Here is an 18,298-nt window from a genome sequence, read left to right as displayed (position 1 = left end):
GATCTACATGGGTCTTTCAACCGTTTAGACTTAGGGTTCTAAGGTTTGGGCACTTTATTATTGGGTCGAACCATTACCTTTGGTCATGAGCCCATGAGCCATGCACCTTTTCGACCTTAGCCAAACCATGGCTATGACCTGAACTATCGAACACCTAAAACGCGGTTGGACTTTGACAATGACGGTTTGACTTCCCACGGCGTGTTGATTTTGACGTTGACCATGATGTGTTGACTTTGACCATGATGGGTTGACTTTGATTTTGACCATGATGTGTTGACTTTGACCATGATGGGTTGACTTTGATTTTGACCATGATGGGTTGACTTTGACCGGCCGACATTGGACTTTGGCTTTGACCATGATGTGTTGACTTTGGCTTTGAACCATGATGTGTTGACTTTGACCATGATGGGTTGACTTTGATTTTGACCATGATGTGTTGACTTTGACCATGATGTGTTGACTTTGACTTTGACCATGATGTGTTGACTTTGGCTTTGACCGTCGGCCGTTGACTTTGACCGTTGACTTTTCCAGTTTTCACATATTTGACTATATTGATAAATGTAATAATAAAACGCGTTGTCGAATATTATATAATTTGGGTTTGTCATTATCTAATTTAGATTTGACGCGTGAGTAGTGGGTAAAAGCATATATATATTGGGCTTTGATTGTGGGTATGGATCGCTTTATTTGTCTTCACGTTTTATGTGTATATTATATGGACACATATAGTAATAAAATGTTAGGGGAAGCTTCGGTATAATTTGGTGGTCATTATCTAAGAAAGATTTGACCTTGATGTTGTGTATTTTGACATGCGTGACGATATTGAGATGTTAGGAGATATTATATTCCTAATAATGTTATAATAAAACGTATGCGATACGTTGAAGCATTGTGACATAATATAATATGTTGAGATAGTTATATTACCGCAATACCATGGAAAAATGTATATACACTCCATTATTTTATATGTGAGATGCTAATATAGTATTGGTGAATATTTGCCAGGAGTGTGGTGTAGTCTGAATAATATATTGGCACGTGAAAAGAATAAAAATGGTTATGAGGTAACCGAGATATTTCTATGTATTGTGGCTTAGTGCAATAAGGTAATTGACCTGCACGGGTATAGTAGAAATGCTTATGAGTCATAAACGTATGACACTGAATAAATTACGTACGAAAATCCTAGAACCCCACTACCACAACTCATGTGATTTGCCTTGTGTGGGCTTATGTGATATGATTGACCCATGTGTTGGGTGTATATATAAGATGTTGATTGACCCATGTGTTGGGCAATCGTGGCGAATAGTAATAGTGGCTTGATATATTCCGTTCAAGAAAATAGAACGATGATGCGCCAATATTTTATGCGAATAGTGGCGGTTCTTACATAGATTTGGCTTCCGTGTGAGGATTTACAGTGTCGCGACATCCCGGCCGGGGTGGTTACATACGGAGTGGCTCATTATGTAAGGGGAGGCATGTGGATGTACATGTTCGGGTTGGGTTCGCGATTGTGGTAGCCCGGGAAACTAGGTAAGACATAGATACGACGTGATTTTAGGGACACACAAAGAAAGCCTAAACTAATATAATTATGGTAATATGTTGGTAAATGATATATCTAGATAGATGATTTGTATATGGTTGGTGGTTATAGTTTAGTTAGAACCTAAAAGCGCCTCGATGGAGGAACTACATGCCTTATTTATTATGAGTATAGTTTGTTGTGTGGTTGAGTGGGAAGTTAAAAACTCGATTGGAGGAACTACCGCCGCCTAGATTAATGTACTTAAGAATGTTGTATTAGTCGTTGAAAGTTAAAACTCGGTGGAGGAACTAACTAACCCCGTATGAATTGTGTATATATATGTATATTATATGTTGTATTTTAGGACTACTCACACCACATTGTTTATAATCTTGACCCGATTGCATGTTTGCTTATCGGTGTGTTCATTAAATGAACATAGTTGATAAGTCTTGAGAAAGTTTAGTGTTGAAGAAGATCGGTTCTTTGCTTGTGGTTTTGCGTTAATACGTTAATCCTCGGGATAAGTTTTGTTTTCCTTGAGGGTGATATAGATTTTCAGTTGAGATAAGATTATTTGCATTTTCATTTGTAAATTGTTTTTGGTAATGAAGATGATCATTATTTAAGTTAAAATTTTATTGGTTTTAATTATCCGCGATATTTAAAACCGCTGTTTATGGGTTTTGAAGTTGAGAGTCGTCACACCCTGAGATCGAAGAGTCGGGGACAAATAATGTTTTCCGAATTACGGCCGAATTGGGTGTGGCGGGGGACGTAACGGCCTAAAGGAGGAATGTTAGCTCTGTCTGCTTTGGCTTCGTCCTCTTCTTATAGCTTAGTCTCTCTTTCTAGCGGTCTTATACTATTGCCATGTACATTGAGGAAAGAACCTAAGCTCAAAAAACAAGCACTACCACAAAAGGTGTTAGAGTGTGTGGACCGAAAAGAGAAATAGTCCCACATTGAACAAGAAAGGAGTTCATCATTGGTTGATAAAGTGGGAAAATCACTAACTAGTACTGAGGCCTTTTAAGATAAAACCCCACACCCATGGCCAAAATGTGGCCCAAAGCTCAATGGGTGATTAAGTGGGGGACAATATCGGTACTAGTTATCCCATGGGCGCGGAGGCTCAGGCCTGGCGGGTGTGCCCAGGTCCTAACAACTGGTATCAGAGCCGATGGTTCGGTAGGGACAAAGGCACTGATCATGCAAAATCAAGAGACGAAATCATTCAAGCTGGAGCGCCAGGGAAGGCCATAACTCAGGTGGAGTTGATTAATGACGTGTGCCCGTTACACCAAAGATTGGTGCCCCTTGGATGTTGTAGAGATTCGAAAGGGTGTAACTCGAGTTGGATCTAACAACATGGAATGATGTTCGAGGTGGAGTAGGCTCTGGGGTTGAGAAAAAGCCACCTCCCTCAGAGGCCCAGACACACCAGAGCTCTGGCATTGGATCGTGCTCGACGATGAACGAATGAAGTCCCTTGGAGTTCGGTCCAAGGTGGAGATTGTTAGAGTGTGTGGACCAAAAAGAGAAATAGTCCCACATTGAACAAGAAAGGAGTTCATCATTGGTTGATAAAGTGGGAAGACCACTAACTAGTACCGAGGCCTTTTAAGATAAAACCCCACACCCATGGCCAAGATGTGGCCCAAAGCCCAATGGGTGGTTAAGTGGGGGACAATATCGGTACTAGTTATCCCATGGGCGCGGAGGCTCAGGCATGGCGGGTGTGCCCAGGTCCTAACAAAAGGAACAAAGGCGAGATGGATAGGCAAGGATCGGGGAAGGTTGGAAGCTCAACCATCAACAAAAATGCTCGAGGGAAGGGATGGGCTCTAGAATAGCGTTTAAGTCGTGCATGTTGAACCAGCTCTTTTAAGGTAACATATGAGACCGGATCAAGTGTAGGAATTAGTGCTGGAAATTGATGTAAAGATTGCAAAGTTGAGAAACATGACCGCACAAAAGGCTGCTGCTGCTGCTTGTGCAGTTTCATATGTAGAAACTGCTATGGCTGAAGATGAAGAGGCTGCAAAGGAAGCAGGAGGGGTAAGAAGATGCGTATAAAGAAGAAGCTTTTGGCTTTGCAAAAGAATGATGACACTAAAAAACAAAAATACGCCTAACCTGATGGTTCATGCGTGAGAAAAGCTCAAAGGCAAAGTTACAAGCTTTTCCCAGATTGATGAATGTATGTGACTCTAAATATAGGACTTGTGAAGGCAGCTAGTGTAGGGAGACAAAATGATCGACCCATCCATCCAGAATAATCGCTTTTTGTGTGTCCGTGATGGGGGTTTGAGTTTTTTGGTAGTTCTAGATTGTTGAAAATTGAAGTATATTACAGGATACGAGAAGCTACAGAAACATGATATACCATTGGATGCTGAAGATATATAGTTACACAATTTCATTAAAAAAAAAATAAAAAAATGTCATACAATATCTAAGGAACTATGGCACTGGTTATCTGACGTCTTAAATGTTCAGACACACCAAGCTTTCAAGGAATTATCAATGCCTCGATGTGTACACCTAATTGTCAATCATATATCCCTAATTGTGTGAAAAAAAAAAAAAAAAAAAAAAAAAAAACATCATTAATAGAAAATAAGATACCAATATTTCTTACTTGCTTAAAGTTCTCAAACTACGTACCATTGAGAACCTCCACTGAACTGTAGCATCCAAGCCTCCATCCTAGCTTGAACGGCCAAAACCTCTTCCAATTTAGTTCTTTGGGATACCATTTCAGCAGTGAGCTCGTCATTACATTTTTCAGCTTCCTCAGCCCTCGTCCTTTGTACTTCCTCTTCATCACTTCTCCTTTGCACTTCCTCCTCTAAGTGAATGGATCTCATCCTTCTAGCTGATGGTGGCATGACACCATGCTCAAGGCCTTTATAATATCCAGATCTTACACTCAATACTGTACTAAAAATTTCATCCTCGCCTTTGGCTCACCACCTTCGCCCGGACTCAACTTTAAGTTGTCGCATCCGGTTCTGTAAGTTTAAACTAGGGATAAATATATGAAATTAAAGTGCAATGGTAAAAGCAAGTAAGAGTAATTTAACTTACATAATTTTCTTGAGCTACAGGACTAGTCCATCCCTTACTACTAAAGTGGGTTCGACGGTAGAATTCAATCTTTCCCACAGTTTGTTGGGTTTCAGAGTCGCGCTGAAAAATATTTGAAATCGCATAATTTATTTTAAATAATAGTACACAACTCCAAAGCAACATAAATTATGTAAATAAAAAATAGTACTGATTCCTCGAAGAAATGTAGAAATGACTTTGAACCAGCACAATGGTTTGTTGAGAGCTTTTGCCGATTACTTGAATTCTGCTCGCTAATTTTCTGAAGTAAAATGAATATTGTATTACAAGTTGTATTTAAATCATATAATCATATAATCAGTGACTCATTGGACTCAACTTTAAACTAAAATGGGATAGATGCAAAGAGCTACATTATTGCCTAATCTCAAGTCAGGAGGAAAACAAAAGGTCTCAGCCTTAATAAAAAAAAAATTATAACAATCCTTTCCTTGGAACATAGCCAGACTACCATTTCAACCTCAAAAATATAATTATATCCTCTTCTAGATTTCCTTAATTTCCTCAAAACGCATGAAACCAATCACAACAACAATAACTAGCCAACAATAACCATTTAAAGGAGACCAATAAGTAAACTATCATACCTTGAAATCTTCCCTTCGAAACCAATCACAACAAGCATCCCATTTATCTTGCGCCACGCCACTATAAGGATTTTTTCGTGCCACTGCATCATTTCCAAAATGTTTATAGTGCAAGTGAAGAAGACACATATATCCTCTTAAGCGCTCCCCTAATATCTTGTCCACGACGTACTTCACATGTGGAAGTTGCATATCCACATCAAACTTGTCCTACAAGAAATGCATTACAAAGTTACAAGGAATCATTATGATATGCCATGCAACTAGAATAAAAACTTTATTACCTTAATGCGATCACGTAATGGTCCTTTCACGTCCTCTTCCACTTTATCCCAATCACTGCCTGTAAGAGGTCCATGTTGTTGCGCTACTACTCCAATCTCCCTCACGAATTGAGTACTCCACCTTCCTACAAGTCTTGCATGATCTTTGTGGATCTCTATCCTAGGTTTTTGACCAATAGCAGCTTTGTAATCAATGAGTTTCTTATTCATAGCCTTGCCTATTTTATTCTTAGTTGGAGCTGTTAACAAATACATTCATAAAAAGAAGAAAAAAAAAAGAAAAAAAGATGCCCTAGTCTTTTATTATTGAATTATCCAATGCATTAAACAAATCAAAATATAATCTTATTACCAATACTTGATGTGTTCACTTCGCTAACTGCTGACATTGGTTGTGCCCTCACTCATCGAGTTACACCTGACGTCATAACTATACACGCAAAACTTAAATTTGATAAAAAAAACAATTGATATCAAATGGCACATAATCTAAATACAATAATAAAGTACATTAAAAGTCATATATAAAAAGATTAATATAGCATTAAAATGGAGAGTTTCAATTCTTAATATATAAGCATGTACCTGACTTAGCACGAAATAGATCCAACAACAAAACTATCACTTAATATAATGCAATCCAGACAAACTGTCCTAGCTAGAATATGCTTTAACGCTTAATATGAATGCATGACATATATATATATATATATATAGATTACCCACATACAAAATGGATAATGAAGTTTTTCATTAACATTCAGTCAATGTTTGTATCATCATCACTGGATACGACATGCTCCTTTTCAGAACAATACTCCATTAATGTGTCATCTATTTCATCATCTTCCTCGTCAATAATGAAATTGTCATCGGTTTGATGACTTTCCATAGCGGCCACGACCACATTAGCATCAACTTCGTTTGGGTCCAAATCCTCCCTATCTAGACGTATGGGTGTGAATGGTGCATTTTAAACCCCGCTGCTGCTTGCTTCATGAGTTTGATCAAGTTGGACATTGTCGATATTCACCCCAACCTTCTCCTCCTGTTGATATGCTACATCACTACCTGCTTCTTCTTTCTCTGGAACATCAAACATGTTTCGAGGCTTTGTCTTCTACACAACTTTCCAACCAACACCTAATTTGGTATCATCGACGTAAAAGACTTGACATGCTTACGTGGCTAAGACAAATTGGTCATCTTTATACCACATCTTGGAGCCATTAATACTAGTAAAGTGACCATCCGTTTGAATCTCCGTCCTTCTATTACCAACATCATACCAATCACATTTGAAAAGATAAACTCGATTCCCAAATAGATAACTAACCTCAAAAACATCAGTTAACACACCATAAAAGTCAATATCTTCTCTTTGGTGTTCCCCTTTTACTTCAACACCACTATTTTGGGTTCGGAGATTTTTTTCTCGATCCTTGGTGTGAGACCTAATCCCATTAACAATGCATCCGCTATACCGTTTCACACGTTTATCAGGCCCACATGCCAATGAATATAATTCATCCGTCAGCCCGGAGGAGTTCTCACTGCGCAATACTTGCATCTATTCATAAAATTAGTACACCAAATTAGAAAAATATAATTAGCATATTATCCAAGTTCATAACCAATGTATAAAAAAGTAGCAATACGAGCTCTTACACGTTTTTGAAACCAACTAGGAAACAATATTTCTTGTCTCTCATGTAAGTTGTGTGAGCTTTGCATTTCAAGCTCTGTCATGTGTTGATTGCATGCATATCAAATATATATAAACTTAATAACTTAGAGTAGTTGATGATGATAAAAAAAGACTCGGTAAGCTAAATGCAATAAAACTTACTCTAAATATGTTGAAATTTCTTCAGAATTATTCAACACATAGTAATGAGCCTTGGCATAGTCTTTTGGATCAAGAATGGAACTTGTATAGGCTCCCAAAGGCCAAACATTCTGTGTGAAAACACGAAATCCAACCTGTTGATTCTCATTACCACCATCATAGTTTCGTTCTTCACGATTGAACCGAAGTTTCAACTCCTTGAAAATATATGGAGCAAAACGCGAGACATTCGTGTCTACATACACGCTTCAAAGAATTGAACCTTCGGGCAGCTTTATTTCGAACATATTGTTTTAGCGTGTGTAGATACCTGTTTACATATAACACACACATGTAATATATATATATATATATATATATAGTAAATAAAAACTTGAACATGCTAATTTCAAATTAAATAAATTACAAACCGTAAACCTCACCTTTCAATAAGATACATCCACCTATACTGCACTGGTCCTTCCAAGTATCGCCTCACGTGGCAAGTGGATAGCCAAATTGACCATTACATCAAAGAATGCATGAGGAAATATTTGCTCGAGCTTACAAAGTATCACCGTAATGTCCTTTTCCATTTTCTCTAATATTTCCAATTTTAAAGTCTTGCAACATAACTCTTTAAAGAACATTCCCAACTCAACCAATGCAATGGCTACATCATTGGGCACAAAACCACGTATTGCAATTGGGAGAAGTTGTTGCAAGAGCACATGACAGTCATGACTTTTCATTCCTATTATCTTACCATCTTTAGCATTTGCACATCTAGAAATGTTAGATGTATAGCCATCAGGAAACTTCACTGACTTCAACTACTCGCAAAAAGATTTTTTTTCTCTGAAGATAACAATGTGTAGCATGCTGGCGGCATTACAAATTTATCACTTCTTGGGATTAGATGCAACTCTTTTCTTATACCCAATGCGGCCAAATCTAATCAAGCTTTTACTGAATCTTTTGTTTTGCTATCTATATATAACAATATCCCCACTACATTGTCACAGATGTTCTTCTCAACATGCATAACATCCAAGTTGTGTCATAGCTTAAGAGTGTCCCAATACGTAACTCAAAAATATGTTTTTCTTTGTCCAATTCAACTCCATCTCAAAGATGCTTTCTCTTCTTGTTAGGCGGCTTTCCTCCGATTTCTGAAAAGGTTCTACATAGTTCACCTGTGATAACAATTCATCCCTAGACAACTCTGTAGGTGGCAACCTGCTCTCCCTATTTCCATCAAATAAGTATTTGCCACGAGTTCTCCAAGGATGCCTTGGCTGCAGAAAACGACGATTGGCTATATAACACAACTTTCGGCCATTCTTTAAATACATGGAAATTGTATCCTTGTTACAATTAGGGCAAGCCAGTTTCCCCTTTGTGCTCCAACCAGATAAATTACCTAGTGCTGGAAAATCATATATAGTCCATAACACTACAGCATGCAACCGAAATGTTTCCTTTGCTACCGCATCATACGTCTCCACCCCATCATTCCATAACTATTTTAGTTCATCAATCAAAGGTCGTAAATAGACATCGATATCATTCCCAGGTGATGTAGGCCCTGAGATCAGTAGGCACATGAAAGTGAATGGTTCTTTCATTTCCACGGTGGTAAATTATACTGCATAACCAGTACCAGCCAAATACTATATTGGCTGCTCATATTGTCAAACGGGTTAAATCCATCGCTTGCGAGACCAAGGCGAACATTGCAAGGATTATTGGCAAACCACTCATGTTCCTTGTCAAAATCACCCCAAGCTTTAGAATATGTCATGCCTAAGCACGCTCTCCTCATGCTCAAGTTTTTCTTTATGCCATCTCATATCTGCAGCATTAACCCTCGACATGAATAGCCTCTTGAGCCTTGGTTTAAGTGGAAAGTAACGTAACACCTTCTGTGGTATTTTTTTAGTCTTGCCTTCAAAGACTTGATACCTCGGCTCACCACATTCTGGACAATTTTGAAGATTTTCATTTTCTTTCCAAAACAACACACAATCATACTTGCATGCATGGATTGAGATATAACCAAGTCCCAAATTACGCATTAATGCCTTCGCCTCATAATGGGACTTTGGGAGTGTCTCACCTTCAGGCAATATTGCTTTAATCAATTGGAGAATCATAGTGAATGATTTGTTACTCCAGCGATTGATTATCTTCAAATAAAGCAACTTCACAACACAATCTAACTTTGAAGATTTACAGCCTGGATACAAAGGTTGACATGTTTCACTCAAAAGTTCATCAAATAGATTTATATTATCTCCTGATTCCCTATGTTCCACATTAGGCACCAGATTATCAATGTGTATTGGAGCCTGCAAATCTTCAAACATGTCATCCAATCCATCAAATTGTACCCCTTCACCAACATCATCGTCACTTTGTTCCTCATAGTCTTCTCCATGAAAAACCCAACGGGTGTAATTCTTGTCCATGCCGTAAAGGTCTAGATCGTCTTTTACCTCGTCGATGTGCTTGTAATTCCAATTTTTGCATTGTTTGCATGGACATTTGGTCCCGCCTGCTAAATGCAGTATGACCACGAAAGCAATCTCAATAAAATCTATAATTCCTTTTTATAGTCGCCTAAACCTATTCGGGGATTGCATCCAACTCTTATCCATTTCTAGTAATCAAAGAAGAAAACATGAATCAAGTATGTTGCACCTTTAATAAATATGGCAAAGGAAACATATCTCACCAAAGGAAAAAAAAATACTTGTACACGTCACATGGTAGAACAAAACAACACTACTAGATTAAAACGAGGATCAACATGCATTTACGTTAGACATGGCAAACTATAATCAATGTGAACAAGAGACAATGTTTTCCTTGTTGCGAGTGTTTAAGTTGAGGACCTGAACCAAGTTTTCAAACAGACATTACCGTCACTCTATTACATTAAGTTGCGAAGACCGAGGAATAATCAACAAAATTGCATAACAAGAATATTAAAAGGCAATATTATTCCCATAGAAAGATTGATATTGGAATAGAATACACGCTAAAATTCCTTCAAATTGAAATATAAAGACCCCTTCTGTTGTAGTGAAGTAAGCAATGCATGTGAATATTTTAAGAAGTCAAAATCCATCAACGACATAGAGATACCTCATGCAAAGAATACTTAAAACAAATAAAGCTCAAGTCAGAAGTTTTCTTATAATTAGTTGAAGATCTTGACTCACTTTTGCTATTTAGCACCTTATTAGAGGATACTCATTATACCAATTTCACACCAAATCGTGTTATGCATACATAGTTTATAGTATCCACAACTATGTGACTCACAATCCAGCATGTAGCTTTCAAGTATATATCATAAAGTGAAATAGATTCTCTTGAGACTAGAGGTTCACAATCAAGAAACTTCCTCTTGAGCCTTAATGAAATAGTTGTTTTTCACAAAAAAATAAAATGTCTCACTATAAGGTTCAGGTAGCCTTAGCACAAAAGCAACAAGTGAAATATGTATCACAATATATGTATATCCAAATGGCTCGAACCAGGGAGCTGTCGGGGAGTGCAAATTTGAGGAAAAAAATATCACAGTCACTCGATCTATTATCATACTTAAGCTGGTATGAATAATTGAAACTACTATGTAAGGACAATTTGACTTGCTGCATCCACAATATAACTTACATTTGACTTGCTGCATCCAAATTTAATCATAAAAGGTAAGAAATGTATATATCTTATTTATATAGTAGCTCTTCGCGACTACTTCTCAAGCTAATCCCTAATTCCTTTTTGATATGCTGGCCAAAACCTATTTGGCAATTGCATCCAACTCTTATCCATTTCCGTGTTCCCTACTACGAGATAATAATTGTACATCACAAAATAAGAAAACCCAAACATTTAAACTAACCAAGGACAATCCATTAACAATCCAACTTCCTACACCACTATTGATAGAAATTAATTTAGGCATGCATATAAGAATATACTGAACAATTACCGTAAAACAAAGTGTAATTTAACTTCACAAAGTGGTATTGTATTCAAGATTGCATTCAACCAGACTTCTACCGTCCTTAAAATACATACACATGATAGAAAGATTGAAAAGCAACCAAAATCGAGAAAAAAGGGCCAAGAATCATCACCGTGAACTTCGGTTCTAATACATAAGTCATCTTAGCAAGCATGCACACACGCTACGGAAACCAAAGAAGCACATAATTCACCCATAAGCTCATTGTATATAACTATGGCAGTTTATGGAAACTAGTTTTTTTCATAGTTATGGCAGTTTATTAGATTTTCAACTTTTTTCAATCAAAATAGAAATAGTGAAATTAAATACACTACTACAGAGAGGAAATCTCATTGTATATAACTAAACCAAGTGCCTAATAAGAGTCTGTTATGGTGGAGATGCAAGTGCAAGTGCAAAAGGGGATTTAGTGACGTCATGTTCAAATTTCACTCCTTAGGTTCTTATAAGAACAAAACTAAGAGGACAGATGATCCTACAAGCAGCAAATGCTTGTAGCTGATGATCCCATCAGCTCAAAAGAAAAAAAAAATCATCAAGTTAGTATGATACAGAATAGCAGAATTACAGATACTAAAAAATGCTAGCAAGATGATTCGGTTACATGGTATGTGACAGTGAAAACCAATGAACAATTTTTTACACCAATAACATGGCATACTTGAAGTAAAATAAATTTAACGAATATAAAGTAAGGAGAATCAAACAAAGAATTCAATAATGAAAAACCAAACACCCAACGAAATAATCATACAACAAAACAATGACAAAAAATCAATCATACTCATAAATTAACGAAAATATTACAAAGAAATTTATTAGAACCTGAAACACTACGGGAATTGTGTATAGAAACAGTGGAGAGAACCTCAATTCCTGTAGATAAACACTAAAGAAAAGGTAAATAAATTATGACTAGGGGATAAGAGAGAATGGGGTATATCAGAAATAGAGTAAACCATTACCAAAGATTCGAGTTTGAAGTAATAACCAAAGCTTCAAACTTTAATTCCAAAAAATACAAAACCAAAAATCATAACTTGAAGTATATATTTTCTAAATTTAAAGGGCGACGCACCGAATCGAGAATCAAGAACCAAAGAAATGGCTTTTAGCAATTTGAAGAAACAATTTTTGTGGTACACTCGGCCTCCTCAGTCGATGAAGAATGGTTTTTTTTTTTTTTTTTTTTGCTTTTATCCTTTTTTTTATGAGTAGCGGTAGTTTCTTTTCTCGGGTAGGGTTTCTTTTGGTTTCCCAAATTGTTAGCGCAAGGTGACCGCCAAAACAATTCCCACCTAAAATTAACCCGCCCAATACTGTTACGTGACACCAATGGCGCTGACAATTACAATCGTATAGAAAAATAGAAATTCGTGAAAAAAAGAAATTGTAATATTAAATTTATTAAAGACGCCAAGGGCAAAATACTTTTTTGCGGTCACTACGTCGTAGCTGGTGCTCAATTTTTTTTATTAAAAATGAAATTTCACTTAAACAAAAAATTTAAACAAATGTTTTTGCAACGCCAGCTAGCGTCACACCAGTTATATCCCAATCAGGTGGTACTAATAAGACGGAAACGTTTGAGCAACGCCATTAGGCGTTGCAAATGCTATGCTTTACCAACGAAAAGTAGGCGTTGCAAAAGGCTACGTTGCAACAGATCCCTTCTGTTGTAGTGATAACTAAAAAAGAAATTAGTTAATTTGCTTTGCAATAACTTAACAATGATAAAAATTAGTAACTTGTAATCCAGTTTAGAAGAATATAATGGAAGTGTTGGTGCTATCTAGAAAGAGTATATATGGTCATGCTAGTATTATCTAGAAAAGAGTATGGAGGTGAAGAGTCGGCTAATTAGTCAAGTGTGTGCTAGTGTCTTCTAGATAAAACTAAGGAGGTGCTAATAGCGTATGTTGTATTTGCTCCAAACTATAGCATTCAAATGCTTAGTATTTAAGAACAAGTCTAATGGAGAGATGCTAAATGGAGCTGCTAAAAGGTTGTCACGTAGGATTTTTAGCCTTTTTACCTTGCCCAGCCAAATTTGGCATGCCAAACATAAAAAACCATTCCAATGGGGGTTTAGACTTAGAGCTGGTAAATTAATATGGACAACACAATTTCTGCCGTCCGTCTAAATTTAACACACGGACGACATAAATTGTGCCGTTCATCTCCCAAAACTTAATTATATTATGGCAGATGCTAGACAATGCCACAAATTTGGTTAGACCCACACTAGCCAAATTTAAGACTTTTCTAATAGCCCCATTGGAATGGTCATTTGACGTTTGGGGTGCTAGCTATATATATGACGTTTAATAGCCCATATAGCACTTCCATTGGGCTTGCTCTAAAGAGTCAAAAACTTATTAGTTAAATCTATTAAGGAGGTTACAATGGCCGGTTTGTAACAAGTATAAATAAATAAGGATCATTGCTCCACACCAAGTAATTCAAGGAACAAGTCCCCTGTTTGTTTTCTCCAGTTTTCATTCAATAATAAAATTCCCTCCATTACATTTTCATATTTTGTGTTATGTAGTCTATTGTTAATTCATAGCTACTCTATAATCTTCTATTGATCCAACAAATTTTTGGTCTATCTGACTGAAGCTAATAAATGAAAAATTCTCACTCAATATTAGTCATTGTTGAGTTATATGTTGACAACTTATCCAAATTGTCATAGTAGTGAGAGAAGTTGGGTTAAATGGAAGAACACTGGAAACGTGGAATTCTATATTGACATAATGATGTGGTACTACAATATCAATGTTGCAACATAAAAAACTACCACTGCAATATTAATGTTGCATTGAGAAATTGTAATGACCCGGAATTTTATCTATGGGTAAACCGGTCATTTTACGTGTTAGTTAAGTGCCATTCTAGGTAATTACGTACTATATGGCGAGGTTTAACATTTATCATATGGCGGGCTTGATTAATTGATATGGGTTTTTCATTGATGGTTAATTTTATGTTGGGTCTATTGTATTTTGGGCCTTTATTTATATTACTAGTTTAAATTATGTGGGCTTAGAACTGTTTTGGGCTTTATCTTAATATATTGGGCTTACTTTTGGGCTTCTTATATTATTGGGTCTGTTTTATATTTTTGGCCCGTATTATTAGTTGGCATGTATGGCTTCTTTTGGATGGGGATAAAAATAAAAAAAATGCTAGCTTTCAAATCGGGGGAGAGAGAGTAGAACACCTCCTACTTGTAAAAAAGATGATTGAGCGAGTTTCTTATGGAGGAGAGGGATCTTTCTAGTTTTGGAGTTTTCTTACCTCTTGTGGTGGATATTATCCTAATTATGATACTTAGCTAAGAATGGGGTTCTTTAATATATAGTGGGTTCTTTAATATATCTCTCTATATGGGAAGCTAGCTAACAAGCAGAAAAGGGAGAGAAAGGACATCCAGAAAAAGGAGGAAATTAAAAAAGGAGATACATGTGGCGGCCAATAGTGTTCACTCCTCCATTTCCATGCACTCTTTTAAAAAGGGGAGCTTGGGTTACATCACCTCTTGGAGACATAAGGTGGAGGTGGCCATCTAATAAGAATGGGAATCCACGTACTAGTAGGGGAAAACCTTCGCGAACTAGGGGGAAAAAGAGCTGGTGTTTAGGGAATTGGAGAGGGGGAACGACTTTGATTATGTTGTTTGAGCACTCACTACTGTCTCTACGGATCAGGAGCTATTGGAAGAGAGGCGGGCTGGAGAATTTCGGTACCTAGTTTTCATGTTTATCTTGAATGGATTGTGAACCCTGAAATCATTAGTTAGTAGGTAATTTAATTTGTGCATACTTCATCTTTTAGACTTGTCGTAGACATGCATCATATGTATGTATTGAACAAATATACTTTATGTTGGACACTACCCATATCTTCTAATTTCTTCTGTGGCTTCTTAGTACAATGTGTATTTCACCTTAAGTTGATTATTAAGTTATTAAGTTATTAAGATCAAACAAACTGTCAGGCCGTTGTCAGACCGCAGCAAGGTCGCGTCAAGCCATATCAACGGGCCGCACTATGCCATCACCAGGCCGTGTTAGGCCGCTTTTAGGCAAAGATCTATGTCACTTATATCGCTAGGGCCAATGACAGGCCACGCTTTAATTTATTGTTTGATTTTCTAGCGTAACTATATTTTTAGTTAGAATAGTATGAATTAATATTCTTTTATTGGTATAGAGATTTTTGTTCGTTTGCTTGAGAATTCGAGAAAATTCCCAAATAAGTAGAAGTAAAGTGACATACTAGGTAGAATACCGATTCAAGTTGAGAATCGGTTAATTAGTGGACGTTACCTAATTAGAACATGAGTGAGGAACCCATACTACCTTCCTCATCGGAATGACTTAATCTATTCCCATAGAACCTTACACCCCAATTGGAGAACAACAAATGGCTTGATCCCTTAAAAAGAGTACGTAGGCAGCCACCCGACTCAGCCGCTTCCATAGAAAAACCCCTACCCCTTGAGAAAGGGAACCGAATTCTTTCATATTCTTTTACTGCTGTTGAATTTGAACATGAGAAATATATAATTGTATGTGTTAGACATGGAAATATTGATTTATATTGAATGCTAACGTTTTTCTTAAGATTATGTTAAGCGATGCACTTACGAGAATTTAATAAGAAAACGGTAAGTTTTATTAAGCAGCTAAATGTACGTGTTAACCTTTGCTTTTTTGTATTCAATTTCATTTCCAATTGATTATTATATCTTGACTACGTATCCAACGTTGAGCGTTGGAGTATTTTCATAGGTGCTCCCATAAGACAAGAAAAGGCATATGTGCAAGTTAAGAACAATTTAACGTGAATGAAGCACACTCTGATTGATACAACGGTTCTTTACCTATTCATTTTATTTTCAAATTGATTCCTTTTAAGTTGCTTTGTAATAATTTAGTTATAATGTTATTTGTCTTTAATTATGAATCCATATTAAAATGCATCAATTAGTTAGAAATTATAAAGTTAATTAATGTCCCAAGGGTGAAAGACCGATCTAAGGTAAAAGATTGGTTTCAGAGTGCTATAGAAATACTACTGCAACATCAACGTTGCACCGAGAACTATCATTGCAACATCAATGTTGCACTATGAAAATCACTGCAACATCAATGTTGCACCAAGAAATATCACTGCTGCGTCGTCAATGTTATACCGAGAAATATCATTGAATGGATAGTTTGCCATGAAAAAAAGATAATAATGAAAAGAGAAAAGATGTTTTGAGATAGAGAAAATAGATTTTTGGTTTTTATTTTCACACTACAACATTGATATTGCAACATGCCACGTCACTGTGTCATTTTTCATGTGTAAATGTAGTACGTATTATTGATAGTGTTAGTGTATCGTACTTCCATATCACTTGGACGAGGAGTAATACTACACTGACACAAGAAAAAATGACACAACCAACAGACACGCTGACGTGACATGTTGCAACATCAATATTGCAGTGGTGAAAATAAGAGTAAAAAATCTCTTTTCTCTCACTCAAAACACTTCTTCTCTTTTCATTATCATTTTTCTATTTTTATTTTGCCATTTTCATCTTTTCTTCATAGCAAACCATCAATTCCATTGATTTTTCACGATACAACATTGATGTTGTAGTGGTTTTCATGGTAAAACATTGATGTTGAAGTGATATTTCTTGGTGCAACATTCACGTTGGAATGGTTTTCATAGTGCAACATTGATGTTACAGTGATATTTCTTGGTACAACATTGATGTTGCAGTAGTGGTTTTCATAGTGCAGCATTGATGTTGTAGTGTCATGTCACTGTGTCGGTCAACTATGTCAAATTTTCTGTGTCAGTGTAGAATTATTATTTGGACGAGTGACCTTAATTGGGTTGAAAACTTGTTTCCAATACTAGGTTGTGCAAGAATGCATCAAATCAATGGGTTTGGTGAGACCTTTTCCAATTTTTGGGTTGAGCGAGGCACAAGGGGACGTTTTCGTAGCAACTTGTTGGCCTTTAAAGCCCAATTATTCCTGCTGATTGAACTATGACCAATAATACCATGGATATTCACTAAAACCAATCTATGACATTTGCTAAGTGCTGATTATCTTGTGTATTGGGGAGAAAGTCAGAAAGTGGGACGACTTAATTCAGGAAGAAAAGAAAAGAAATTTTCAACACTTTCGCTAGGTGAAATTATGATTCTAACCAAAAAAAAAAAAAAAAAAAAAAAAAAAAAAATAATTATCTACACATGCTCAAGGAGTTTTGTAATTTTGCTCAAAAAAAAACTTTGGACTTTTTACCAGTGAAGAGGTCAACTCCATTAAATTTTGGGCTGAGTGATCAAATTCTTATAAGAGTATTCTCAATGCAAGTCAATATTTTCTCCTTCTTATCACCTCCACGTAGGCAGTATTTTCTTCTCTTATCATCGTTTTGGTGAAAAGCAAGGTGAAACTGTCCAATGCAAATGTGAAAAATAATCTCGGACGAGATGTTAACTTCCGTCTGGAGGCTTTTTAATCGAGATGGAATGTAACATCCCGTCTGCATTCTTGTATTTTATCTGGAGTTAAAAAAAATAAAAAAAAACCGAAAAAACACGCGAGATGGAATTAAACTTAACATTCCGTCCTTAAAAAAACCCGATTTTTTTTTAAAAAAACACACGAGATGGAATTCAACATCCCGTCCGAAGTTCACAAGTCAGCCACTATTTCGGTTGTAGGTTTCATTCTGGTAATGACTTGGAAAAATAATCATCCTCGTTTTCACCTCTGCATTGGGAACTGGATTTGAACAAAAAGGAGGTGAAAATTTTCACATTCCCTTTTTTTTCACCTGCATTAG

This window comes from Coptis chinensis, chromosome 3 (assembly GCF_015680905.1).
Source record: "Coptis chinensis isolate HL-2020 chromosome 3, ASM1568090v1, whole genome shotgun sequence".
NCBI classification, from domain to species: domain Eukaryota; kingdom Viridiplantae; phylum Streptophyta; class Magnoliopsida; order Ranunculales; family Ranunculaceae; genus Coptis; species Coptis chinensis.
This window is presented reverse-complemented; position numbering follows the sequence as displayed.